The sequence below is a fragment of the Diabrotica undecimpunctata genome, chromosome 1 (assembly GCF_040954645.1).
Source record: "Diabrotica undecimpunctata isolate CICGRU chromosome 1, icDiaUnde3, whole genome shotgun sequence".
Classification (NCBI taxonomy): Eukaryota; Metazoa; Arthropoda; class Insecta; order Coleoptera; family Chrysomelidae; genus Diabrotica; species Diabrotica undecimpunctata.
The window spans coordinates 70049563-70077294 of NC_092803.1; the positions used below are offsets into that span (position 1 = coordinate 70049563).

A 27732-nucleotide genomic window follows, 5' to 3' on the forward strand; every position below is an offset into this window, starting at 1 on the left:
ACCGGAACTTTTATTGCGGAACACGTTCATCGACTGCGCCATGTGTCATGGCGTCGTGAAAGAATTACCTATGAGTTTCGAGTGGTGTTTCGTGTTAGGTGACACGAGGGAGAAAGATGGGGAATAGGATGAGGGTAGGTTGTGTGATTTCCGGCGAAAAGTGTATTTCTCGAGAATTGCCCTTCGTAAGTAAACTTGGGGTTGTATTAATTGGGCTAGGATGATAGTATACAATTTCACAAGCTAGGAATCAATTGGAAGGTTTAAGTAAAAATATAATTATAAGAATATATAGATGATTCGTACACAATTACAAATATTAGATTTTGTAAAAGATTTTAGAAATAAACATTGACCAGATTCAATAAAATATATCCTCAAGAAAACATTAGAATTTAACATTAAAACTCATCATATATTCGTTGACTTCAATGCAGCATACGAAAAAAATATGGACAGAAAGATCTGCCTGAAAGGCTGGCCTCCTATTTAATTTTGACTTAGAAAGGACAGTGCGAGATAAACGAGGTAAAGACGGCGTAGATGTACTATTTACAATAGATCGATTTATATTTTAGTATATGCTGATGACATTGACATAATAGGACGTAGAGCAATCTTTCCTAGCATCGGAAACAGCGGGAAACAGGTCGGTCTGATCATCATCGATGACTAAACCAAGTACATGGTGGTTACTAAGGATCTTATAGGAAATAAAGAAGGGGAAGTAGTATTTGGAAGTCGTATCTTTGAACGTATTGGCAGCTTCACATACCTTGGTTCGCTAGTGGGTACTACCAACAAAACAGGCGAAGAAATTAAAAGATGAATAAACCTTACAAATAGGACATACTGTGGTTGGACTCCAAAAGCAGTTCAACTCAACTCATGAAACATCCTAAAAATAACTAAAATTATTATCTACAAAACACTGCTGTGGCCCTCACATATGAGGCAGAAACATGGACTCTAGCGCAGTAGAATGACAAACTTTTGGGAATATTCAAGCGGAAAATACTCCGCAATATCTTTGGAGCTATATATGACCAAGGACAGTAACGCAAAGGTTATACTTCGAATTATACCAAGTCTTGAACCAAACGTCATAACGTTCATAAAACACAGCGACTTAGATGGGCTGGACACTTAATACGAAGGACAGATAACACGATTACTAGAACGACCTTCTGAACTAACTGTAACTACAGAAACACCTGTAAGAAAAAGAAGCAGAAGCCGTCTATAAGTTAGGTGGTTAGATAGAGTTGAGACCGGCTTAAGGATATACAAAACAGGAACACGTCAAAATGGCGACGAATCTTGAAGGAGGCCAAGATCTTCAAAAGATTGTCGAGTCAAAGATAATGATGATGATGATGAAAAGTTTTGAGGAAAAAGAAAAGACAGCGAATAAGACATTCCTTCAATAACATTGGTGACACTTGATCGTGAGACCTTAGCAGTAAACCTTGTCCTTTCATTAGACTCCATCAAGAAGTTCTGTGCTTTTGTCAAAATTAAATAACATTCTTATGTGCAGTTTAAAATGTAGCGATTTTTAGTTCATTTCGTATTTCCTGCACCACGGTTTATTCCCGCCGCCTGTCTCCTTACGATTTCTGTAAGCTGTCCATTTGATAATATCACTCTTTTTCAGCCACTTCTTAATTTCATTTCTAACCGCATCTTTCGTGATACTGCAGATTAGTTCTGTGCTTGAGATTTTGCTGAGATTCTTTTAAGGTCTTGCTTTACCAACAAGCTAATTCGTTTCTTTAGACTCCTACACGCCACGGTACTCACGTTAAGATAATTTTGAAGGAAAATATTTAAAAATTAATAGTACAGCAACTAATGTTTGTTTTTTGAAGATGGGGTTACTTCTACAAATAAGATTATAACTTATAGGATGGCGAAAATATTGTAAAAAATAATTGTTTTAGGTATCTGGATTACAGAGTAGCAGAGACTTATAAAATATGAGTAGAATCTGCGCTTCTTAGTTTAGGCGAGATATTAGCTATTAGTTATAATGAAAATCACATTTTTAACTAACTAATGTTTTGACGTTTCGATTTCCACTCCGGAAAGAGTTTTCAAAAAAGCTTATTATAAAAATTCTGGGAAATGTATAACTAAAGTGTTTGTTATTGGTTATGTCATTTCAAAATTGACATGATTTACCTCAATCTCGTATGGAAGCAGTATGTAATGGCTAACGAAATTTGAGGGTGATATTTTTACCCTAGAAATATCAAATTCTGATTGTTTTTCTGTATTTTGTGTTATATATTTGTGAAAAAAAATGTATTATACCACAAAGGTTGCAAACTATACAAGAAGACACAGGGTATGTAACCAAAGTGTATAAAAAACCAACCCACGCCGACAGATATTTAATTAGCCCTTCAACTACACCGTAAACATCAACAAAGAAATTATCAAATTCCTATATGACGGAGCCCGTCACTAAAATTCTGACTAAAAATTCTGACTACCCGTTGTCATTTATAAACAAGCAATTCCACAAGATTCAAGAAAGAAAACAACATAATACCACCAGCAATTTAGAAACACTCACACGAAGGGACTAAAAGATGACACCAACACCATATGTAAAGGCCTTAAAAGGTTTAAGTGCAACATCACAACAACATTCAAAACAACCAATACATTAAGATCTATTCTGTGATAGCTCTCAGCAACCCTGAGAGAACACCAAACCCAACAACGCATAAGAAAGATGCCCTCCCTCATACCCTGGCACCCATATATGAGAAACGTCTCGTGCTTATTAAGAATAATATCCGTGCACAATTGCTAGAGAAGAAAAGAGTAAATGGAATGGAAAATTGCTGAAAAAGCAAGTAACAAGTAAGTTCTTAGGATTGCCGTACAACCAGGTTCGATATAAAACCTAGACAAAATAAAAATACATGTAAAAGAGAATTATGGAAAGAAGAAGATATAGTAAAATGGTCCAAAAATAAATATTTGTTTTCTTTAGTATTTTACATTTACATATTTTCCGTGCTTTGTATTTTCTTAGATACTTTTGTTTTTCAAAGTGAAAAATGCTTTGTTTTACTAAAATAAAGTTTATAATGTCACCACCGATCGACAAAATAAAGAAAGATTCTTATCATTTGAAATCGCTCTCTCCACTCCACCACTGAAGGCTCTTCGCTGATCACAAACTGAAATTGGAGACGGATCAGTTTCGTGTCTTGTTAAAAGAAACAACGATGCTATCGCATTGAAAAATAGTCTGGCGAATCCCACAAGCGGTAATAGCGCTCTACAAACATGACGTTTTCCTTTCTGTATTTTATTAGTCGAAATCGATTCCCCGGAGCGTGATAAAAGGGCTCTTATCGTGACATGCAGTGAAGTTGGACCTTTATTGCCAATAAAAAAGAAGAGAAGCGCACAGAAGAGACGAGGAGGAATCAATGACTGGGGCCGATTTCGGGTCTTCTCTTTCGCAATGTTGCAACGTTGCAATATATTTAATACCTCCTGATTCATTTTACTACAGTCTCGGGGATATTACTTAAATTTATTGTCTTTCACGAGCTTTGTTGAAGAATCAGTGGAATAATTTAGTAAAAAATATTCTTTAACTTATTACTCCGTGCTAAGTAGGTTTAAAGCATTGAACTTGTTCGTTTTTACAGCAAAAAGAAAAGTATGTAGAGTTTGTCGAACGTTGATTATTGTATTCGAGATCTATAGGCCGTGATCTGGAATTATTTCTTCCTGAAATTGCGTCTCATAGGCTATGCGCTGTGTACGTCTGCTTACACATAACATAGCCTTTAATAATATCAGCCGCAGTTTCAGACGACACGTCCAGAAGATACAAGTCTGGACCACGGCATATAAGCCCCGAATATTTTGTATACCCCGCATTTTTGAATCAATTAGGTGTAAATTTATATATGTACATAATCTATAAGCTGGGAGCTCACGTGGAAACGTACTTGTATGTGAAACATTTCAGACAAATGAACTAACAGTACGCTTGGCTAGGAAATATCTCATAGAGTGAAAATATCTCATAGAAACGTACAACTTATATGTGAAACATTTTAGCCGAAGGATTTGAAGTCGCTTGGCTGGAAAAATATCTTATAGAGTCAATTTGGTCAAACCAAAGGAAGTGGCCAATAAAATTAAAGAAAATAGCAATTTCAGGAAAGCAGCGGAATTTGATTTAATACGCGAAAAAATCGTTCCTCCAATTCCAACACAACTGGTTTTTGTTTTGCCATGAGTCTAATTCGATAGTTCTTCTGTTCTTGGCTACATTGAATCCTTGTATTCCAAAACTTGTTTTTGAGGCATAGCTGTTTTCCAGATTAGTAATTTCTGAGTGTTTCTAGTAATTTTACGTGACCGTACCAGGACAGCTGTTTTTTCTCTATAGTATCTGTTAATGATGTTTTTGTATTTATTATTTTCTTAATTCTGTCTGTTCTTAAATGATCATGTAGTGAGTCTGGAATAACTTCGCCAAAAAGTGATTTCTACCTACTTATTTAATTGTTCCTACTTATACTCCTTACTTCTGAATCATATATAAATAACTCTATTGTCCATCAGTGTTACAAATACTTTTTTTCTTATATGTATTTACTCTATAATAAAGACTTTATATACTTTACACTATAATAAGGAGTTAAACTGAATCGTGATGGCTCTTCCACTACCTATTTCTGCACGATATCCTTTTCATCGTTTTTTATCTTCAGTTAAGATAACTTTCAGGAATTTATATTCTTTGGTATCACTTTTTATAATTCCCTTCATGTTTAAGTTGTTTCCTATACAGCCTATTAACTATTACCACATAATATTTAGTTTTGTCTGTGTTTTCTCTGAAACCATATTTTACTTAGGAAATAACCAACCAAAATATCAAAGCTTACTAGAAAAAAAGGAAGTTTGCACATCGTTCTTCTATTAACATTGTGGTAAATTGATGTAACATTGATGTTTTATACTCCTAGCTGTAGATGAAAGTTGAAAGAGAGTATAACCAAATGTTCCGTTTAAATGCTCCAAGGAGTTCCTCTGATATTGAAAATCCATTACCACGCAATTGATTTTTGATTATAAAATAAAAAATATATTAGGACCTAAGTCAAGATTGTAGGAAGGATGGGACATCAATTGTACCTTATAATTAGCTAAAAGTTCCATGTGTTTGGTGCTTGGTTCTATTTTTTTTAATTGAGAATAATTGAAAAAACTTCTGGTATACCGTATACCATTACGTGTTACAATGCGTTAATTTTCTAATGAAACAGTAGCCACTTGTCCAGTTTTGGACACAAAAACCCAAACCGTCAATAATTTTTGTTTGGGTTCCAGGTTATACGCCTAAACCCAACTTTCATCGTCATTAATAGTGCGTATACCAAATTTGATGTTGATAAGTTGAAGCGTTTTCTTTAGCTGAATAGCAATTTTTTACCATATGTGCTAACATATCTGTTGTTATGTTATAACGTTCAGGGCATTTGCTGTTTTTAGATTTTTTATTATTATTCGATTTGTACTTTGCTGATTGAATTGTCTTCTACATCTTCTAAGTGTTCATTTCGTGCTTCTGTTTCTCTGTGTCCTTTTTGGTTTAGTTTATTCTTGTAATTTAGTAATTCGTCAAAATATTATTTCCATCTCTCTAATATTTCTGCTTTTTCACTTTTTCTATTCCGTGCTTTATTTTTTAAGGAATATAAGGTTTGGTTAGTATTCTGTTTTTCATTTCTGGCGCCGTGGTAAACGTTTCTTACTACTTTATTTTTGTAATTTATCATCTATGGCTCTACAACCCTGTGTGGGTCTTGGCCTGTTCAAGAATTAGTCTCCATTCCCCCCTATCTTTCGCCCTGGCTTTCCAAATTCTGACCCCTAGATTCCTCAATGCATCTTCCACTTGAGTTTTAAATCTAGATCTTGGCCTGCCTCTCTTCCTGGTTCCTACTGGCTCTTGATATAATATCTGTCTTTGGGGGTCTCCAGTGTCCATTCTTTCGAGGTGTCCTAGCCACCTTAGTCTATTAATTTTAATAGACCGGACGATGTTGCATTTTTCATAGCATTGATACAACTCAAAATTGTAGCGCCTGTGGCATATCCCGCTTTCTTGTACTCCTCCGTATATGTGCCTAAGTATTCTTCTTTCAAAGCGGCCTAACAGTTCTTAGTTGCTTTTTACCATAGTCCATGTCTCTGACGCGTATGTCAGCACAGGTTTAATAAGAGTTTCATATATTAGTATCTTGGTTTTTCAGCTAATGATGTGTGATGTGAAGAGCTGCTTTAGTCCAAAGTAAGCTCTGTTCGCCAGGTATATTCTTCTCTTAATTTCTACGCTTACTAGGTTGCTGTTATTTAGTTGTGTTCCAAGATATATAATTTTGATTTTTGTAATTAGCTTCTATTTATTTTAGTTTATTTTCTACGTGCTCTTCTTTTCGCTTAACAACCTCTTTACCTTTTTCCTTTACTCTATAGATCTATTCTTTATCTCTACCCTTTTTTTATAAATATTTTCATCCTCATGAACTTCTTTTTGCTATTTCTTATTGGAACTACATGCAGAACCATTCATTCCTCTTTGTATTCTTATTTGCCACATTCTCTTGCTTCTTTATTCATGAATAAAATTTATAGTTTCCCAGTTCTTCTCCGTTTTTATATCTTCTTTAATTCTGTTTTCATCGTTTCTCGGTATGTTTACTGCTCTTTCTTTGTTGTTAGTGGGATTGGTTTATTAATATACTTCTTTTCCTTTAGTTTAATGTTGTTTCCTGGTATTAGTTGCTTCATTTTAATGCACAACTATGTAATGATTGGAGTCGGCTTCGGGTCTTCTGTAAGTTATTATCTTCTTTGTAAATTTCTGCATTTTTTTTTTGATCAGAACATGATTTATTTGATTTTTAGGCTTTGCATATGTCTCTTCGTCTTCCAAAAAAATATGAAATCGTATAACGTTTAATGCAAAAATAGATTTATTTTAAATATGACCAGCATTAAAGAAGATACATTCCTGATTAAAAAAATCAACGAGAATAGTTCAGTAAATATCTTAAAATAAAATAGACAACTACGTTCGCAATAAATTCTATTTTCAGTGTGAGTAAAATGCTTGTAAGCCACATTTTCCACAACTATGGAGCACCGCTCCAAAAATTCCTTTCGTTTTACCTGCCTAATGGCGAAAAGATCAGAGTCAAGTTTCTCGAGCATCAATACCGGGGGGATTCACCCCAGTTTTCTCATCACCTCCGTACGGCGACGCGGTCAAATAAACCTCCCTTGCTTTTTGTATCACGTTCGGGAGATCATGAGCGCTCCCCTATAACTCTGCTAATTAATTTAAGTGAAGATCAATTCATTGCTGTTTTCGAGCAACATATTTTTTACGAAACGATGCGAGTCTACCCTATGGGGTTTTAATTAAATGAAAAAAAGGGATTTTAGTTCGGGGAGAAAACAAGGCATCGCGGCGGAGTTTAACGCCAACGAAATGTTTTTTAATATTACCGCTACGACTGACAGATTTCTAGTGTGAAGGATTATATGAAAACAGACAAATCATCAAATTCAAGATATGTTTGTTGACATTGACATCATGATCTATCGTATTTCTATCAAAATATTAGTGTACGGCAATACGGTCTCCGGATAGAGTTGATTGAAAAATAATATAGTATCGCAACAGACAAGGGAATGTCTATGTAAAAAAATGGATAAATGAAGTCACGATAGTGATTAACCATATTTACCTTTGGGAATATTTTGTAGCACAATACACGATGAGACAGTTTGAAGTACACAAAATGAAGGAGAAGCGTTACTCAGAGTAGGAAGAGATGTGGGGTTATTTCGACATTTACACTGGTACAAACTACACTAGAATAAACAAAATATGATATGATAGGAGAAAATAAACAAAGAATTAAATGATAAAGAAGTTGCCAAAAGAGCCCACCGTATTTTTTCTTTATATCTTCTAAGAATAGGAGAAGTAAAACGAGATATAGAAAGATACAATCGTTCAAACTTTAGTCCAGTCGTCAGAGAGTTGACCCCTAAAAATCATACGAACTAGCTGAATTTTGCATAGAATGTCAATTTTAGAACCCCATAAGAGATGTTAAAATGTTTACCACTTTTACCCCCGGGCTTCCCTGGAAAACCCCCCTCGTAGGAGGGTAAAAACGCAAAAAAATCGATTTACTGAGAACCTGTACACCGTAGAGAAAAATGTTTCAAATAAAAAATGTAGCTGAGATAATTTTAAACAAAAATGTTTATAAGCATTTACAACGCTTGAAGCGACCGTCGATTTTGCATGTCAGTTACGCAATTCGATAACTTTTAATTCAAGTGACCTATCAACAAAAATCAAGATGCGTTTTAAAGGTGAAGAGTTGAGCTTTCGTATGCAGTTTTTGCATTTTGCCGCAAATAAACTCAGATTTTATACAGATGTTACATAAATAAACATTGCACGATTTTTGCAATTTTTTATGATTCTCGTGAGATCAATAAAATTGATAACTTTAATTGACCAGTTGTAGTAAAATTTATAAGTATGAGATTAAATTTCAATTTTGAGTTATGCTAACAAATATATATCATTTGAAATATGAATAAAAAACGCAGATTTTAATGTTTTACATTACAAACGATCACACGTCACGAGAAATGCATTTAAGAACACGGTTTTAAATGTAGTTTATTGCAGAAGTTTTGTTCCTTTGAAAAACGTACTAGTGTAATTGAAAAAAAGTTTTAAATGTTTTAGATCGTTGGTTGTGTGCCAGTTTAAATCCAGTATTTTATCCAAAAATTAAAACTAAAATTTCATGCTATAGGTTTTTTAGGTTAGGCTCTAGTAATCAAAACTTCATAGAGGCTAGTCAATGAAAGGAATAGATTGTATTGATCTCGTGAGCATCATAAAAAATGGCAAAAATCGTGTCAAGTTTTTTATTTAACACCTGTATAAAATCTGAATTTATTTGTGCAGAATACAAAAACTGAACACGAAATCCGAACTCTTTACATTTAAAACGCATCTTCACTTTTGTCGATAGGTCACTTGATTTAAAAGATATCGAATTTTTACTGTCGAGCTGATACAAATTTTATTGAACATTGATTTCGCGGGCGTAACTGACATGCAAAATCAACGGTCACTTCAATTCTACCGGTTCATTCTACACAAAAAATGCTTATAAACATTTTTTTTTAATTATCTCAGCTACATTTTTTATTTGAAATATTTTTTCTACGGTGTACAGATTCTTGGTAAAGTCCGGGGGTAAAAGTGGTAAAGATCTATTTTGGGGTTCTAAAATTGACATTTTCGGCAAAATTCAGTTTGTTCGTATGATTTTTAGAGGTTTAGTGGTATTTTCGTCTCTGACGACTGGAGTATTAATCATGACATTGCCAGCGAAACCAGTTCTTACTAAACAAAGAAATTATTTGCGTAGAGATTTATTAGAATTTTTACCTTTTACCTAGATATTTGAAAGTTATCGGTATACACTTAATTTTATGAAATTGTTTTGTGTTTGCTAGCAATCAAGAATAACTTTATCATATTTAAAACAAAATAGAATCATACAATTTTTGTAATTAATTAATATGTGTTTTTTTTATTAACATTTCAAATTGCAATTGAATTTTCTTGTATCGATTATCATTTTAAAATAACAAAATAAACATTTAATAAAGATTAACACAATTAAGAGTTATTAAACTTTGAAATTTTGTTTCTTATGGCGGCCGTTCGCTGGATAGTAAATAGACGAATAAAAGAAACAATTTTATTTATCGTTATACATTTCTAATATAAAGATGATCCATTTTTTGGAAATATTTTTTAATACATCCGGTATCTATCGGAATATTAATTATATCCATGTCTTAAGTATATATTACGTGTCTTTGACGTCTACCTGAGGTGACGTAACGCAGCCAGAAGAGATTTTAGCGAAGAGAAGTCAAGGAGTTAAATATTTAAGATGTTTATTTTTTCTTTATGTAAAGAAGTAAAGAAAAAAGCAACTTTTAGTGTTACAATATACCAAAAATTGGTAGCATAAACTCGACACAAAGATTAAAAAAACTCACATGATGTACTTTATCGGAAAAGGACTGCAGTTTGAATCGTGTGATCTCTTTGACCAATCAAGGAAAGAGATTTTTAGAAAAAACCATGAGTGTTTATGGCTACTTATAAAATTTCAATAGGAAGCGTTTTACTCCACGTAATTTAAAGATATATTCTAAAATGTTTTCTTCGAATATTCGTAATGCGTAGTTTAAAATATTATACAGGGTCACATGAAAGTTACTGCTTTCTGTATTAAATTTAAAAAATTGCTTTTGAATCGTTACAATTTTTGTGATGTGGTAAATCAGAGTTCGCTGGTTTTTGTGGTTCATCTATGTAGAGAATGTATTCATATTGTATGTTGATTTCAGTAGAATTGACCATAGTAGAAACTGATCCAAGTATTCTGTTTTTTATAGTATGTAACACATAACTAATCTCCTTCTGTAAAAACCACTCTGTCTTCTATGATAATAACTGCGATAATAACTGAATAATCATTGCGAGTCTTGTGCTACATCTAGAACGTCTAGGTGACTGCTGTTTCTGCATGAGGTTACTGTGGCTCAATGGATACGTTATTTTTTAAAATTCAATTAAAATTGACGTACATATTTACGTAGAATAAGGTGGTGTTCATTAAACATTTCTGATGTGTTCAGTTAGGTACCTCTATGATTCTAGATTTGGAAAAGTACATTGAAAAAATAGTTTCCTGGTAAAATTTTTTATCTTGAGAGCTTTTGCTAGATTTTATCAAATACCCGTAAAAAATAAATCAGTGTTCACAAGGTATTGGGAGATTATGTTCTTAATTCCTCTGCTCAATTGGTCCATATATTGTCCTGTTTTACATAAGAATTTTTTTAATTTGTAAATGACGTGTCTTATAATGTTAGTATTATAAAACAAATTAGTTAAGTAGTTTTCTGTAACTTCAAATGCGTAGTTTATTACGTCTTCCTCTTTTTCCACGCTAATGTATAATATTATTCTTCAAACCGCTCAACTGCGAAGCACATTTCTCTAAGAAACCAGCAATTTTTGTTTTCTCGTCTTTTAACTCCCTACGACTACGACTCATATTACTTGAAGCTTCGAGTGTGCCAATGAGGCGAGAAAATCCTGACAAAGCCCTCGGCAGCGCCAGGAAGGGACTCGAACAACGTGAGGCAAAAAGGCGGAAACGGAGGGTAAAGCTAAAGAAATGGCGTTAGAAATTCTGTTGTTAGTGTTATTTATTTATTTATCTCAACGGGCTTTAAATTGCTGTTTATACCATACATATAAATTTTAAATACTAAACGTAATCTTACAAATTACAAAACTACAAACTATCCCATTTAAGGATAGTTTTGTTAATTTACTTACATCGTTTATCCAATTTTCTATCTCTTTTCCGTTTTAAGCATTAATATTATTGCTCCATCTTTGTAACAGGGGCAAATGAAAGAATTGGCAGAAATCACCCATATCAAATAAAACGAGTCGATCTCTTTTCTTACAAATTTGGTCAAAATGAAATCGAAAACGGCCTTGCCAGAAACACCACATATAACATATAAAAGAACAGAGATCTAAAAATAAGACAACAAAGACACTTCTTACTAAACAATTACGAATAATAGAGAATATAATTACACAAAACTGAATTCCTGACGTATAACGAAGTGCAAGAATGTTTGTTTTTAGATTGTTTTTAAGAAAATTCGAAAGGAATCGATAGCTATCCAGAAAGAGAAAACCCTGGAATGTAATAAATCAGCATGCATCTATCTGTCTAAAAGATCTAACAAAAAAGTTTGACTGAGTGAAAATACAAGATGTGATAAAACCCATAAACTGTTAAAAACGACAAGGATATCAAGGTACTGAAATAATAAATTAGTTGCATTCGAAAAAGGCGTAACAAGGGGAATCGCTAATTTTTCTTTTGTTCAATTTGATCCTAGACGAAAGTATGCACAATTTCGTAAACCAAACTGAAAATAATTTGTTATACCAATGATGCAATAAATACATAGCATAATAAGGATGAACTCTAATGGTAATGACATACGCTGCTGAGCTCCGACTTTTAACTCTAGCTCTCCAGACGTTGTATTTTAATTTTTCGTCATTCAAACGAACGCATTCAGCCGCATAGCCTATATCGGTCTTCGTGGCAAGTGAGGAACGACCGAGGACCGAGAGAAATGAGAGTATTGGCTGTAGGATTTTGTTTTGTTTCGATCGACGCGGTCGGCAGGCGATCAATAGATTTCTGTTACCGCACGATCGGATCGTTATAAACTAGCGGAATTCGGTCGTTCAATACTTTGAAGTGATAGAATCAAAACGAAGGAATCAATCGCGATTGATACAATACTGCTCCAGACACGAACTAACACAAAGTTGTTGGAATCAGTAAAAATGAGTGTAAAAACATTGGTACAGAGCACGGTTTGAAGATACAAGGTGTATATTGTAACACATGAAATGATCGACATTGTTGTAGGTACACAAAATGAACGAGGCCGCGTGGGCGTGGTTATTAGACACATAAACAAAAGAAAATTGAAAAAAAGAAAAATTAAGATATGATAGCTACTAGAGTTAAACCAGACATTGAATAAACAATACAAAAGAAAATCATAAATAATTTGCCAAAAAGGGAGACACATAATCTTTTCTTTGAGAGAGACAACTATTTAAAACCAGAATACATATATAAACAAATAATAACAAACAATCACACCTACCTTGTATATATTGGCTCCCAGCAAGTATTTATATGTGGTCCAAGAGAAAAGAAGAAGATTATAAAATTAAAAATACAATGTTGTTATATACAAGCCATGTTATATACAAGCCAAAACCTAAATTAAACTGATCATATTATCTTACATCTTACAACAAATCTGTCCATTACAAATTTATACCTTCTTAAATATGTATAGAAATTTCAATATTTTCTCTAGATCACCTGGTAAACATATTTAAAAATGATCTCAATACTGAATGTTATTTAAAAAAAGTTAAAATCTGAACTTGACCTGGATCATTATTATATCATTTGTAGAATTCTCGGTTGTTATAATCTAAAATTTAGCGTTGTATACAGCGAAACAATAGTGATCAAATCATGCAAAAAAAAAATTACAGTATGTACCCCTTCAAAAAAGAGGAACACTGCACTGCACCGGGTATATGTAGAGGAAAAAGAAACTAATGATATATGGTTCCTTTTCCATAATGACTACCAAAAGGAAATATTCAGCTTAAAAATTATCTGCTAAACCAGTATAAAAAAAGATAAAAACTTATTGTGAATTTCTTTGTTTCACTATAGTTTATTCACTGTAGCCATGTGGGTTCTTCTAATGGAATAAAGACTGTTTCAGACTATTAACTAAACCATGGTAGGTTTCTCAGTAACAAACAACCGGAAAAACTTGTGCTTTAACTCCCATCTCTGGGGAGTAAACGAAAGCAGATATTTTTATAATGGACTGAACTGAAAATTGTTGATACAAAGGCACACAAAGTCCAGCACCTGGCGTAAGAATGCCAGACTACCAGCTTGTTTAAAGGCTCGACCGGTAATAATCTCAATTCTCACACGTGTATGATTTTTGCCGGCAAAGCAAAACTCTTCGCTCTCATGACGAATTCGATCTTGCAAGCGATTGGTGGAATTTAGAGGAATCTGGCAGGGGCATTGGGCAATTTGTAAGCAGACACTTATTGTGCTTATCTGTTTAACACAATTCTCACAGAGAAAACGATTTAAAGAGGACGCGGTTGCTTTTATTCAGTGAAATTAATACTTGTATATTTAAACACCTAGAATAGGCCGGCTAGTTCAGAATTCAAACGTTTACCTTTTGAAGAATCTAAGATGCCATTCAAACATTGAATGCTTATGATAAACTAACGTTTGAATATGTAAGTGGAAGACGCAGAATTACCACCTCCTACAGGGTCACGTAAAAGTTAGTGCTTTCTGAATTAAATGCAATTTAAGAAAAAATAAAATATTTTGGATATGTTACAATATGCAAAATAAAAAGGAATTAACAAATTTGACAAAGGAATTAACAATAATTTGAAGGTTAAAATCACAAATATATGTACAGAAAAACGAGTAATACCAAGAACCACCTTTCAGAGAAAACAATCAAATTATATATTGAAGTATCAACATGTATTTAGTTCATAGTACAATCTAGTTCAACTTAAAAATTAGTATTTTATCTTTTGTACCTTTCTTTACTAAAAAATACCATATAACATAATACCATCATTTGTCCGTTGGCGAAATTTTCATAGATTTTGAAAAATCGAATTAAAAAAAAAATACTTATCATTTCATTTATAAAAAGAAATCAAACCTTTTTCCTTTGATACTTTATATAAACATAGTAAATTTGCGTTTTTTAATAAATAAAATAATCAGTACTTTGTTCGCTACTAATCCATTACATAGACATGCAGCGTATGCAGCTGAAACCGCGATAAAATTCACAAAAGAGAACCAACCATAAAACGTTTTTTATCGTCATGTACGAGCATCAATTTTTTGTGAGTTCCCAGTTTAAAACAAATAGACACAAAAATTAAAAGGCCTATAAAAATAGACCCAAATTCTCCCTCAGCGTTAAAAAATAACAACCGGCTAGATAGAAGTATAATTTATAAACTACCAAATCGAAACAACAACGAAATAGACCGATAAAAGAGAGATAAACTATACGAAAGTCCCCATAAAAACGCCAAAATACCGCTGATATATCCTATTAACGATTGAACGCAGCACCATATGTCACTTGCTTGTCTGGAATGGGATACAGTAAAAAGCAAATTCGGCATGTATTATTAAACGGTCCAGCAAGCACGCCGTTGTCTATCTCTTTCCAGCACGGTTTTCATCCTGGACACACATTTTCTGGCACGATTTATGTATACATTGAATTTTATGAAAGGATTCTTTTGGGAAATATTAAAAAACGTATACAAAATATTTTTTACAAGGTATACTACTTATCTTCATTTATATCTGTTAGTTTATTATTGTCTTTTTATGGTTTATTTACCAAATGGATAATAGTGTAATTTATGTACGTGTGGGCATATAATACACTTTATGGCCCACGCGGCATAAATAATGAGAAAACATTTGTGATAATTTATAATAATCTTTGGTTCAAAATTGATAATTAAAGTTCGGTAATTTTTTAACAACTGACGTACCATTCTATCCATCAAGGGTTGTCCATGTTATCACATGTTAGAAATAGTCTTTATTCTTAACAATTATTTTGCCTCTCAGACATGTGACCATTTCGACATATTCTTTACATGCCTACTCTGTTTTGATTTTTTCTGAATTTTGGATACATCAGCCCAGAATAGTTCATTGGAGTTGCCATGAACGTTTTCTTATATGTATATCTTAATGTCTCTATAATCCCAAATAATATTGGCTTGCTATCTACGATCCTGTGCTATATAGACGGTTTATTTAGAGATTTTCCCACCAGAGTCATCATTTGGTCTGCCCATCCTGTTGCATATCTTCCTCTTGACCTTCGGCCTTCTACCTTTCCTTCTACTATTAACAGTCCTATGTCCTATGGCTAATATTATAAGTATAATAAGCATGTATAAGTAGGTACTTCTAAATTTAATATTATCCATATAGGATATTTTTATTATCCTTCTCTAAATCCATGATTCAAATAGTTGTCTGATTGCATCAGTATTTATTTATTGTCCAAGCCTCTACAAAATACAGTAGGTTCAAAAGTATGTAACATTTTACTAGTTATACTTTTAGTTCTAGGCCTAACTATTAGCTGGTCTTCTTATAGGTTTTCTTCTGTAGCGTTATTGTGGTCACAGATATTATTAGATAATTATATTTCTCAAATCTTTCATTGTGTTTACCGCTAATTTGGTGCCTGAGATTACTAATATTTTTCTTAAAACGATCATAAATTTAGTTTTCTTTGTATTGATCATTGGTCTCTTATCATTAAATTCTTCCGTGTCTACTGCTGAACATACATCTCCCTCACCATTTTGCATCACTACAGGAGTGGTTCTGTAGTAATCCTTTCCCAAGTTAACATGCTCATTTTCTAACTCGGCTGCATCGTACTGAACACAATCAATAGTCAGAAATACGTATATACGGTTGCATTCCATCGATATACCTATTTTGTTTTTTGTTTTCGTGTTTTGCCAGACAATGTCATTACACTTTACTTTTATTAATAACTCGCATTAACCTTTTCTATATATATATATATATATATATATATATATATATATATATATATATTATTGTGATATTTAAAGTCTTGGTGCGCCAAGCAATAATTAGCTAATTAATTTTTTTGATTAATTAAAATTATTTAAATGATATGATTATGACTCTATCACAATTTTTAATTCTTTTATTCTCAGGGTTAAATTCGTGCTTCAATATCTATGCTATTACATGTGAAAGGTAAGGTCCAAAGAATGCCGGAATATTAAAAAACACATATGATCTAACACTATATATTGAAATAAAAATAATGAAATAATTCACACTCAAAAGTTTTCAATAAACAAATCTCATATAATGATTCTCAAAAATTTTGTTCTACATACGAGAACAATCAAAAATTAATGGTACAAACAATATTAATTGAAATCTCAAAATTCCGAACTATTCTAACTCTCCTAATCAAAATATTTATATCCTTTCTAAATTAAGTGTAAAAATTGTGTTATCAATAAAAGAAAAAACTGCAGAAAACAAAATATCTCTCTCTGATGATGAGTGGTCCAAATCCTTGTTCCTTATAGACTGTATTATCTCCTCTCAACCGCTCCCTATGTAATCAGCAATCTTACACAGATTGTTGCAAGTATATCGTCCTTAATGATCTCCTTCAAAAGCACAAATCATTCTAATTATGATAGCCTTTTCTCCTCTCGATAAACTGAATCTCTCGTTGGCCCGAGTGAAAAATGACTCTTGGAATATCTTCTCTTTACGATAAACTGAATCTCTCGTTGGCCTGAACAGTGACTCTTGGAATATAAGTAGAGAAATATGACTTACAATATTTTGCTGCTTCAGCTCCTGTCAGATACACTAACTCCACAAAAACTCACTAACATTCCACACTACTGCTTGCTACATTTCAGGAACCGCCAGAGAACAATCCCTGTTCCTCTCACAGACTTGGAAACCAACTGACCGCTATCTTTTTTCTCTCCTCAATCTCGCTAAACTTTCTCCCACACACTTATCCCACCTTTTTCAATCTCCGCCAATCACAACTCGTCACAATTCCCCCATTTCTTCATTTCGATAACAAACAAATTTTTACCTATAATTATAAATTTCCTAAAACTTATTTACAAATAATATTTTTCTATAAATCTTAAAACTAACAAAAACCTCTTTCTAAAATATCTTCTATTGTCTTTAATCACTGCACTAATGCATTTGTAAAAACCCGTTTCAATTTGTCTTTTGTTTCACTTAAACTTATGCGGGTCACTCAAGTTTAACAAAGAAATGATTGATGTAAAGCTTACATTTTGTTTGGTACAGGTAATTCAAGGATTTAATAACTTTCCTTCTCCGAAATGTTTGTTGGATATTATCCTACTTATCTGAATTATTTTAATGTTTTTGAATTTTGAAATATTTTTAAACAAACCAATATTTTCTTGATTTTACATATCATAACAATATATATATATATATATATATATATATATATATATATATATATATATATATATATATATATATATATATATATGTGTACTAGTATGTACTACGCTACTATATAACCGCAATCTTTCCTTCAATGTCAGCTACAGGATGTTTAAATGCTATGTATGGTCCATATTGTTATACGTCATGAAAACATGGACGTTAAGAGTTCCGTCCATTAATAAGTTGGAGGCATTCGCAATGTGGACGTTGCGAAGAGTATTCCGCATACCATGGCCAGATAAGGTGAGAAACGAGGAAGTCTTAAGAAAGGCAAATACTGAGAGAGAACTACTCAATTTGATCAACGGACGAAAAATTGGATACCTCGGCCATATTCTGAGAGGAAAAAAATACGCAATCCCTCAACTAATCATCCAGGGAAAGACTGAAGGCAAGAGAGAAGTAGGTCGCAAACAAATGTGGCTACGGAACATAAAGAACTGGACAGACAGACGTCTGGCCTTAAGATAATTCGCCAACGCACTATGGGTGCACGGCACTATAAGCAGAAAGAAGATATATATAGGTATATATATATATATATATATATATATATATATATATATATATATATATATATATATATATTACGATAACCACAATTTAATTTACTTTACTGAAATTTTTATCTATTTTACTTATCAAATCAAAAAGAAAATTTAACACAATTAATAAATAATTTCACAAATTATCAGCTATTCAGCTAATTCACAAATAAAGTAATGCTTTGCTAAAGACAAAAAAATTATTCCTAAGATAATCTGATCAGATCAAATACAACTTGTTAATAATAATATTATTGACTATTTTTTAAATAAGAATAGAAAAAATGTCAAATGACCACAATAATCTATGTATTAGTAATTGCTTCCTTATATAAAAAGAATATACTTTTACACGGAAAACAGAATTTTTAACCAATCGAAGCCTCCAGTAATTAAATATGAGTAGTTCCTTTGAATATAAATTAAAAACAAACTTCCCAATAAAACAGTCAATTTCCGGCCTCTGATAAAAAAAAATTCTTTCAAAATTTGTTCCAAATATTTCAGAATACAATCGAAAATCGTTTATCTTCCTCAGACTAACTGCAGAATCATAAAATTCTCTAGCCACGGCAAAAGGAAAGCCAATAACCTACAGTGTATATCGGGGTTCAGCTATCTGTAATCTATCCAGGACTCCTCTAGAACAATCACTTTAACTCACACTTTTTCTTTGTAATCAATTAAATTAACTTTTTTAAATATTCACTGCTTCTAAATTTGACAATCGAGTTCTTCAAATATTCATTCTAAGATGATCTCCGTTCTTGGTTCACCCATTTTTGTCTTTTCTCTTCTCTCCTCCCGTAAAGTAAAATAGTACCGTAAGAGAATACTTACCTTGGAAGTTATTTCTTTTATTGATCTATTGGTCTAATTATTATAGGTAAGTTACTACCATCCAAATTTTACTCTTAAAGTTGTTGATGTCTACTGTATCAAATGCTTTGCTTTAATCAATAAAGTATACAACATAGAAATCCCGATTTACGCCTGTGTAAGTAAATTGTATGTAAATATTGGTTCTCTTGTTCCTAAACCTTTTTCGATGATCCATGAATATCTCGTTCAAGTTTGACTTACTTACAGTCTATGATGTACAACTTTCGGAAACAGTTTTAAGTGGGTAATTAATTACTTGGTTTCCTTGGAATAGTTATGATGTGGATGTGAGCCAATATTGTGGTAGTGTTACGTCAGGTCTATAAATTTTCTCAAATAAGTATTTCGGTGTGATTAACGACTATTTCACATTTTTCATGCTATTCAAAGAATATTGAATTTTCGCTTTCGTTGAACCCTGTTTGTTGAACTGATATATCCTCTTCCAGTAATACGAAGTTTCTTTTATAATTAGTTTTCCTATGATTTTTGTTCCTACTTTTTTACGTAAATAATTACTTAACTCTTACATGTTTTTGTATCTGTTCAATTTATTTAAATCTTCGTGTGTGTATCAGTTCTCCTTAGTATATTCATGATTTTAATATTGATATTTTTGTATTTTGTTGCTATAATATATTAAATATTTAAGATATCTTCTTTCATCTAATCCTTTCTTTAATGTATTGACCTCTTTAGATGCTTTTATGATGCTATCGTTATTTAATAGTTGTCCATGTTGTGTGGTCACTTATAAGTTTTAAAATGTTCATTTCATCTTCTCAAGAATGGTAAAAACGTAACGTTTATCATCTTCCAAATACAGCAAATATCAGTGCAACTTTGTTTCATGAATAATTTATTTAGTATCCTTGAATAAATTAGAACATCTTCTCTAAACAGTACCTTTTTGTTTAACATATATTGGGCTATGTTACAAATATTCATTTATCTTCTAATAATTAGCGGTGTTAATATTCTTATTTACCGTTAAAACCTTCTTTACCATAGAATAGTTGAACCATAACAAATTCAGAGAATATGTTTCAGGCACATCTCCGAAGTATCTATAAGCAGCGATCTTCTCATTGCACCGTCTCCTTTCGAAGGTTGGCGATCCAAATGGCAATTGTAGTTTTGGAAACTGCTGCGGGAAAGATCTCTGCGGATGAGCGGTCGAACCATCTTCTCAGGTCTTTCAGCCACGAGTTCTGGCGTCTTCCTACTGATCTTTTGCCCTGTACTTTTCCTTCCAGTATAACTTGAAGTAATTCATATCTTTCGCCTCTCAGCACATGACCCAAGTATTGCATTTTCCTCTCTTTGATTATTCTTAGTAATTCTTTTTGTTTACACATGCGACGAAGTACCTCAACATTAGTAACTCTTTGTACCCATGGAATCCTCAACATTCGTCTGTATATATACATCTCAAAGGCATCTATTCTTTTTTCTATTTTAGAGTCCATTGTCCAACTTTCACAGCCATACAATAAGACAGAAAAAACGTAACATCTGATCATTCGCATTCTAAGCTGTAGACTAAGGTCTGATCTTGTAAAAAATGTTTTAATGCTCATGAATGTTTTCCTTGCTTGTTCGATTCTTGATAGGATTTCTTTTTTTGGATTACACTGACTATTGATATTTTTGTTCCCAAATATTTTATGGAATTTACCTGTTCTATTATTTGACCCTTGGCATACACCTGTACGTTTATTGGTGTCTTTGAAAATACTAAAGTTTTAGTTTTGGAAACGTTTAGATGTAAACCGAACATTTCGCTGTGGTGAACTACCGCATTTATTATATTTTGTAGTTCTTGTGCGTTGCTTGCTATTAAGACGGTATCATCAGCATATCTGATGTTGTCTATGCTGATTCCGTTAATCTTAATTCCGCCTTGGACCTCGTCTAATGCTTCTCTGAATATAGACTCCGAATACAAATTAAAGAGTAGCGGTGATAAGACGCAACCCTGTCTCACTCCTTGTCGGATCTGTATGTTTTCGGATGTTGTGTGCTCTATTTCAATTGTTGCCGTTTGGTGCCAGTATAGTTCTGAGATAATTCGCAAGTCTTGTTCGTCACTCAGTTGTTCTCAGAATTTCGATCATCTTTTGATGGTTAACGCAGTCAAATGCTTTTCGGTAGTCAATAAAACATGCATAAGCAGCGATATTGTTTTTTAATTGTTACTGAATCGCTTATGACCGGGCGGGCGCTCATTAATACAATAAGAATTCAAACTAGGAAATATTTGTGGCATAAAAAATTATTTTCTCTTTCTTATACAAGCGGCAGCCCGAGCGATCGGTCTGATGTAAGCGGTTCATTAACAATTAAAAAAAATGTTTTAGAATAAGACAAGCCAAAATATTTATCCGGAACTGATAGAAGGTTTGATAATTTCAAGAATATTTTTTTACTTTTATTTATAACTCGAAAACTATCAAATTTAGAAAAAATTGCAGGATGGATTTTTTTCAGAGACACTTTTCGCATGGGAAACTTCTTGGACCTTATTCTAAAAAAATTATTTTTAGGCTTTTCGGCTTATTTAATATAATTTTCTCTCCTCCATAGAAGATGGCAATTGTTAACGACTCTCAATGTTTCTCTTTTAGTTCTTTCAATACTTTTGTAAACCTTACTCCCTCTTCTAATATATTTAAAAATAAATAGCATCATCTTATTACATAGTCATCTCGTTATCTGATCAGGGTTATTTTGTCGCCCTATCGAAATAATACTTGATTTGTACAAGTGTTGGCACATATAACCGTTTACAACAGTTTTATTAACGGCATTATCCTTCGGTGTGAACGTAAATTTGCAAGGGTTCCAGTATATGACGGGAAGCGTAATCAAATTGATGATACCCGGGGAAGTCTAAGTGTTACACTCTTGTATCTTTGATGGCTGTCCATAAATATTTCAATTTAGTACCTGTATTTTAAATTTTATGAGTGGTTTATTCACCCTTTGAATTTTAACTTGTATAGTTGTCTGAGTTTATCAACATATTTATAATGACAGAAAATATTGTATTAGTAGGTAATTCTATTTGAAAAATATTGATACATCAAAAAAGGTTTAGGATACACTTGAAAGTGGTAAAAAATGTATTTTAAAAACGTAACAATACAAGATCTGTTTTTACGTAATATGTATGCCTACAACTTACTTATTATGCATATATTTTTGATAATATTTTTGAGAATTATAATGATAGTTTATTATACAGTATGGTGCAAATGAAAAGAATAAATTCGTTATTTCGTAAGCCGTATAGGGTCTGAATATAGAGAATTAGAATATTAAGTGAAAAATAAAATTAAAATTTAGATTATGACAGAATATTTAGTAAATACAAAGTCAATCAAAGAGTTTAGCGCCAACTATTTATAGAATAAAAACAGTAAAATATAATATATTTTAATAAATATTTAAAGAAAAATAACAAACTTGTGACGTTTATAACGCTACACATTGGCGCCCAACATGGGGCGCGAACCCACGACCCTGAGATTAAGAGTCTCATGCTCTACCGACTGAGCTAGCCGGGCTATAACGTATAAATTTCACGTGAAGTTTGCATCAGAACTCAGAGCTTAGTCCTTAATTTATTCTCATTAGTGTTAGATCAGATAATAGGAAATATTCCCTGGTGCTTAAATATACAGAGGATATAGTCTTCTTCTTCTTCTTCTTTTTATATAGACATGACTCTTCTGTTTTTCAGTGTGCCTCCAGTAAGTTGTCGTTCCATCGTTTTCATGGTTTTCCTACTGATCGTCTTCCTATTGGGGAACCGTCTCTTGCCGTCTTTACTACTCTATTTGTTGTCATAAGTGTTTTTATCTCTGCTGTTTCTAACATCATTTTTGTCTTTTGTGTGTCAGGTCTTGTTTCTGCAGCGTATGTTATTTTTTGGTCTGATGACTGTTTTGTAATTTCAGCATTTCGTTTCTTTCCCGATATTTTTATTTTCCCATATTGTTTCACTTAAGCAGCCTGCGGCTCTTTTTGTTCTATTCGCCTAATCTTCCACTTCGGTTTCGAGCTTTCCGTAGCTAGATAATATGATGCCTATATATTTAAACTCCATCACTTGTTCTATTATCTGACCTTCCAGCTATAATTTACCTCTTAGTAAATTTGCTGTTGTAACCATGCATTTTGTCTTTTTTGGGGAAATTAACATGTTCAATTTTCTGGCCATTTGGTATCCTTTTTTAGCTCTTACTTTTATTATTATTTCGTCCATCAAGTTGAACAATGGAGGACTCAGGGAATCTTCCTGTCTTATCCCATTGCCAGCTTCAATAGGGTCGGTTGAAGTGTTAGTAGGAAATACCAAAAAAGAATTAGAATAAAGACAAACAATCTCTTTAAAAAGCAGGTGTTGTTTACTAAGACAGAAACAGAGTATCTAGAATGTTGTTTTAAAGATAAGAGTTACTACTACAAATATGATAATAACTTTAGATCGTAAAAATATTGTAAAATGTATTCGTCTTAAGAATCTAGAATCGGTATTACAGAATAATAGGAAAATACATGGAAATACATGCAGTAGATTTAGAGTGGTAAGGATATAATGGATGGATGTCAGCGGCATGTTGTGCAAAAGAGAAATTCTATAAAACTGTTATTAGACCAGCTATGGTGTAGGAAACTGACAGTTAAAAAGAAAGTAACGAATGTGTTTGGCGGAAATGTTAATACTTAGATAAATGATTGATGTGTCAAGAAAGCACAAAATAGTATAGGTTAAGATAATGTAAACATCGAAATAATAATCACATAATACCAGGAATTACTGAGTTGTAAGTTTCTGCAAGTAACAGGTTTAGACAGAGCATATATGTGAAAGGAATTGATACTGGTATTGTAGCGGTATAAATTTTGCCTACCACATTGGGTATCACTTATAGGGGGTTGAAAGTGGGGACTGAGCAATTACTGAGCTGCATATATGGTAAGCAATCAAACCGAAACGTTTGCGAACGGCCACTCATCCCTCAAAATAGGGACTGGATGGGGTAACTACAAAGAGAGAAATAAAAAAATACTTACGTATAATTCCTGGGCAACACACACAAGAAGGTTCCTAAACTATTTGAAATGGACGGCGTTCAAAAGAATCCTCTTGCTGGATAGGAAGAAAGGCTTTTCTTTCCTTATATCACTCTGGCTGATGTATTTCCTTTAAAAAAGTTTTTGGGATCAAAATTGAACCAAAACATTGCAAACAAACACATAACTGTATCCCACTCAAGCTTGAATTGGTTTAAAGTGACCAGGGAACACAAATATGGACAATTCTTGGAAATATTCGGGCTTCGGATTATCCTGGATGACAACAAACTGCAATCTTCAAAACTCGGCCACTCAATTTCTTCTTAAAACCATGTGGACCTCTCAAATGGTTGGAAACGCCGTCTTACAAATCTCTCAGATAAATCACAGTACAAAAAAATCGGTGATTAACTCAACAAAAACTGCCAGATCGCATTTTGAGTACAAACTCACCTTTCAAATTGAAAAAAATTGCCGGCTTTGAAGACTACAGCCGGAAGCTATCCCTTCCAAATCTAAAATCCCATCTTGACTATTTTTCTTAGTCTCGGTTTAGTCGACCTTCATAACCTCTCCCGACCAGTTTTCGCTGTCGGCCAATCGAAATTTTTTCTAATGACGCTTTTTATGGGATTATGGACCTTAAGAGTGCTGGGCTTTGAAAATGTTATCTCTACACAGTTAAAATTTCTCTTAGATGGGTCGCAAAAACACTTGTATAAACAAACTTCAAGGAATTTTTATACATAACAGCCAGGGGCGTATCAAATAATTTCTATATATTAAATATTCGATAGTTATAAGGAAATGATTTATGCTACAGTATGGCCCTAGATATGAACTTGATATGCAAGACCCAAGATATGGAAAATTTTAATTGAGTAAATCTATCCCGTATATACATAAAGGCAAAAAGAATGATCATGGTGCTATTTAAACAATAAAATTTATTATTATTAGTAGAAAAATGATACTAAAACATAATCACGTCTTCGCCTTATACGAAAATATTTTGCACGCCAGCCTTTATTTGTCACAGGTTTAACTAGCGAATCTTTTGCCCCAACTCGTTGACTTAGTTCGGTTTTTCTATCCTTTATTTTCTTCATCAATATATTTTGGATTGTAGTCCTCTGTCTTCATGTAATAATTATTTTCTCAATTTTTTACTTTTTAAACATTTTATATTATTCCGAAAAAAGACTCATAATTCTAATATCTAAAATAGTTCTATATAAATGTACATAGTTTTTTACTCAATAATATTCAGTATCTATCCATTTAAGTAGTCTGGTTCTCTTCACAGTTAATTTCTTGTATTTTTATTAGGATTGAAAAAACTGGGCTCTTGTGATCGTAAGTACTCCCGTATGTTCTTATGCTTCTAACAACCATATAATAATTTTGAGAGTGATCTCAGAGTAGGGTCTTATGGCTCTGTGAACCTCATTCATTAATCCTTCCTGGAAGGCTAGCAAATCTGAAGATTGCTTCATAATATGAATAAAGGAGAGCGATCAGGTCCGCCATATCCTCAGTTCTTCTTTTTTCAAATGATTATGTTGCTAGAGGATATGAGACCATTTTGATTCTAGTTTATATACTTTCGAACGTACAAACGCAATTGTACATAGATCCCATATTCAGTCTCACAATAATTGACTGCGCTCTAATTCAACTGTAATATTATTTCACTATATTTGGCGTAATACAAATACTCATACATTTAGCAACAAACATTCATTGGAACCGATTGTAATACTACCGTGATTGGATTTCTAGCCAGGTGTCGTGCAAATCGTTGGCAGGTGCCGCTGTTAAACATGTTTATGCCATTTTCAAACCGCTGCTGCTTTCGAACAATTTCCAATCTGACTGCCGAGTTGACATTGTGAAAGGGTGGCATACGATGGGATGAGGGATGACTAGTGTGACGTGCGATGAAGTGAATGCTAGTTAATTCAGTTGTTTTCCTGAATTATTGATGCCTGTGATCGCTACCAGATTGTTTTGTTATACATTAGGTACCGGCGATATTACATAATAAATTTGCTGTTGGGGGGAGAGTGGATGCGTTGTTTGATTTTCGGTGTGCTACGTGGCGATTAGAATGTCGATATTAGCGTAACTAAACACTGGAAGGGAATGATAAAATAAAATTGAGATGAAAATAAAAAGAAAATATCCAATAAAAAAGAATCAACGATCGGTTGGCAAGATTTCTGGATTATTCGATGATCACTAACCCTAAAAAAATGCAAGTTTTTTTAACGTGACAATTAATTTGAAATCAGACGATTACTCCATTTTTTTTATATTCAGAAATATGAAAATTGCTGTGGTGAATGAGACAATATTCAAAGTCAACTTCATGAATTTTTAAAAAGCAATAGAATTCCGAAGATTTCTTACGTTTGAAATCAATTCAGGAAAATGCCAGATCTGTGCTTTCTACATATAGCAAAGCAAATTGACGATAAATAAACTGACACGAGGAATCTAAAATTTGCATTCCATAACTCGTCAACTTATCTAGGCAAAACACATCGCGAACTCATTTCTAGTACTCATTGCGTGGGCATGCGCATAAATATGAAAGACAGTTAAGATTTAATTTCAATACGAATAAGAAATATTTTGTTCTCAATAAAAAAATACTTAACAAATCAACTGTTTTCTTTAAGTTTGTCGCTTGAAATTACTTTTAATAGACGTGGTCGAGATAAAAGCAAAACATAGTGAGTAAAGAACTTATTTCAGTAACGTCGAGTTCATGTAACTAGTTGTAGACATTCTGGGAGGATATATAACACACTTTAAGCATAAATAGAAATTATATATATTAATATATTAAATAATATTATTATGTTAGTTTCGATGATCATGAAAGTCATTTATATTCTTCTTCTTGATGTGCCTATCCGTTACGAATGTTGGCGATCATCATGGCAATCTTTATCTTATCTGCAGCAGCGCGGAAAAGCTGCACATATGTTGTATTGAACCAGATTCTGAGGTTCTTTAACCAAGATGTTCTTCTTCTTCCTGGACCTCATTTTCCAAACATTTTTTTTTGCAGGATGGCTTAAAGGAGAGTATATCTGGATTCATTTCGCATAATATGTCCGAAGAACTGTAACTTTCGAGATTTGATGGTTGTCAGTACTTCTCGATTCTTATTCATTCTTCTGAGGACCTCCTCATTTGTGACTCGGTCAGTCCACGGGATCTTAAGCATTCTCCAATATAGCCACATCTCAAATGCTTCTAGTTTTCTGCACATATCTTCGTTCAAGGTCGACGATTCA

At 32.9% G+C, this 27732-nt stretch overlaps 1 protein-coding gene and 1 non-coding gene across 3 annotated transcripts in view; one reads left to right on the top strand and one right to left on the bottom strand.

Annotated features, from left to right (window-relative positions):
- The window catches only part of LOC140450574 (transducin-like enhancer protein 4), a 763102-nt gene that overhangs the window by 328776 nt on the left and 406594 nt on the right, over nt 1-27732 (top strand). The window lies entirely within an intron of this gene.
- On the bottom strand, nt 22836-22908 carry TRNAK-CUU (transfer RNA lysine (anticodon CUU)). The gene has a single exon. It is a non-coding gene; the product is annotated as a tRNA-Lys (tRNA).